This window comes from Brassica oleracea, chromosome C6 (genome assembly GCF_000695525.1).
Source record: "Brassica oleracea var. oleracea cultivar TO1000 chromosome C6, BOL, whole genome shotgun sequence".
NCBI classification, from domain to species: domain Eukaryota; kingdom Viridiplantae; phylum Streptophyta; class Magnoliopsida; order Brassicales; family Brassicaceae; genus Brassica; species Brassica oleracea.
This window is the reverse complement of record NC_027753.1, coordinates 24901312-24904138: the sequence shown is the minus strand read 5'-3', so window position 1 is coordinate 24904138 and position 2827 is coordinate 24901312. Positions and strand designations below refer to the sequence as shown.

Genomic DNA, 2827 nt, shown 5'->3' with positions numbered 1-2827 from the left:
TCAGACGACTCAGACGATTTACTGGGGCTATATTCGTAAAAATGGCTTTTATTTTTTTGTTTGGTCACAAGGGGTTGAGCTGTAATTTCACTAGGCTTTTAGGTTAGTTTTGCATTTGATTCAAGTTTGGGTATAGGTTTGGGATTAAAATCAAGTTGTGGGTTAGTTTTGGCAAAAACCCCTATGAAGTATGTGTTAACGCAGCAAAAATATATTCTGAAAAGCAGATAGATAAAACTACTTTGTAGCATAATTCTTGTTGTTCATCTTACAAAATATTATAGTTGCAGGAACAATATAAAATCACTAAATGACAACAAATTTTTTTAAATGAGTAATTTTTGTAACAAATCTAGATGAATGGTGGAATAATTAGTAAAAAACACAATTATACAGAATATAGGAATAGTTATGTACATTTAAATATATTATATACTTACAAGTACAAGTTTTTGAATTCCTCATATTGATTAGTTCAAGTTACAGATAAATCTTAACATATCTAAATTGATTTGTTTTTTCAACATTTCTGTTTCCACATATTCAACTTTATATGTTTTTGTACCGAAAACATAACAATCTTAGCCAAGAATGCTAGATTTTGAAATCGAAAGTTATTTTTTTATTTTTATTGATTGTTTTTGTTTTAGTTTTGTTTCGCATTTTATCTGAAGTTTGATTAATAAAATAACAGTTTGATGCAAAAAAAAATTTATCAACATTTCCAAAGATTTAAAATTACATGTTAAGCTCCTGGGACCGATGGATTGATAAAATGCGCTTTTGTCTCCCCGACGGGATGTCTGAAGCGAGCTAAGGCCAAGAACATGTACGCGACGGGGATAATGAAAATGAGTTGCTGTGAGACGGAGATCGCTGCCGGGAAAAGCGTTAAGACACTCAGCGGCGGTGGAAATGGTCGGAGCGGAGATAGTGGTTGCTTTGTATTGTGGCAAATTAATGCACCCCGGAATGTGTTCTCTAGAGCTCGCTCTTGGTGGCACTAAACTCATCTCCGGCTCCGACGGTAAAACCGTTTGGCGTCATACGCCATGGCTAAGTACTCACGCCGCCAAAGGTCCTCAACGTCCACTTCGTCGTCTCATTCAGGCAACGATGTATCAGTTTACGTTTTAAGTTTGGTTACTAGGAAAAATTGTTTCACATGTTTGGCAAAGAAGAAAAGTGAGATGAAGATTTTTCAAGCGAGTAGTCATTGTCCAATTAGGAACGATAAAACATGATAAACCTGACAAGAACTGTTAAAACTTCATGAACAAACAAAACCCCACATTACCTACATTCTTGACGCTTCCACCACCGCACGGGGGTTCTCCTTTTCTGTCACATGACATGAACTGTTAAATTATTTTGTTGTAATGCAGATTCATTTTGATTGTTTGTAGTGAAGGCAAACTCTTTTTTTCTTTTTTTTTAGAATTCACTTTAGCGAAGGCATACTTATACTTAGTGCTTACTACGTATGTAGTATATAATGTTTTCCTAATAGTTTTAGTTCATTTTTAGTAACTAATATAGGGCCCAAAATATTAAGTGTTTTTAAAAATAACTATTTAAATTTATAAACACATGCAATCCATAGAATGCATAATTGATTTCTATAAAATATAATCAGATGACATTATAGTTTTTGTAAAAAAACTATTAGTTATTTTATTTGTGTTAATTATCAACAACAATAAAAATGAACAATAACCTATATATATGTTTTTCTGTTAATCTAAATATTACATTTTATTATTTAGTGTAATTATATATTTTTATATTATAAAAAATAATTTGTATAAAACATTTTACAGAAAAATTATATACATTTTTCAATAAGCAAATTAAATATATATATATAAGTGTTTATAAAATATAATATATGTATAAAAAAGATGTCATTTTAGATATTTCTATAAGGAAAATCATCTTAAATTTCTATATAAAAACGAAAATAAAAAACTAACATTTAGGATTTTGATTTGTGAAAGAAGAAATAGAGTAGTACAAAGTAATTAGAGGCAAATGACAAAAAGTAGTTGTTAGAAAAAGAAGAAGCAAACACAAGCATCCTACATGCAGCTTTCTCTATTTTTTAATATTATTTTTTGTTCTGTATTTTAATCTTGGACAATAACTCCATAGTATTTTGCATTGTTATAAATCAATTGATGAATGTCCATAACCGGCTCAAATCCTAGAAGAAAGAGACATATCTGAAACTCTAGAGAGAGGAGAGAGAGGCGGCCGCTGCCTTAGAGGAGAGAGAGAGGCGGCCACAAGCTTTAGAGAAAAGAAAACCACTTTTTTTTTTCCTTGTATATGTAATATTTCCATTTATGTATTTATTAGTTATCCTAAATCTAGTTTGATTAGAATTTGTATTCTTTCCTTTTATCTCTATCTTGTATAACTTATATAAGGGATGTCTTATTCATTAATGAAATATATAGAATTCCCATTCTTTTACAACACATTATGTTCTTTGCAATCTAAGCTAAAATCGCCAATTCCTTAAACCTAACCTAGCCGGCGACTTTAACCTAATCCCGACGAACCCTAATTCGTCCTAGCTCGCGTTCCAGCTCGTCAGCAACCGATCAGCTCCATCCCTAAGGTGTTCCTGATCCTAGACGACCTCAGCTTCCGTTCGAATCACAGCCAGCTCGTGTTCCAGATCAACCAGCTCGCAATCCCGATCAGACGCTTGCAAACCCGATAGGAAGCAGACGTGTCCCGTCCAGTTCAGCTCGCATCCGACGACAACCAGCTCGCGTCCGTCCGTGTGCAGCTCGAGGTTCATCTGTTCTCTTTGGTGGTC

At 33.2% G+C, this 2827-nt stretch overlaps 1 pseudogene; it reads left to right on the top strand.

Annotated features, from left to right (window-relative positions):
- The first annotated feature begins 591 nt into the window (after positions 1-591).
- The window catches only part of LOC106297822, a 23308-nt pseudogene continuing 21072 nt past the window's right edge, over positions 592-2827 (top strand).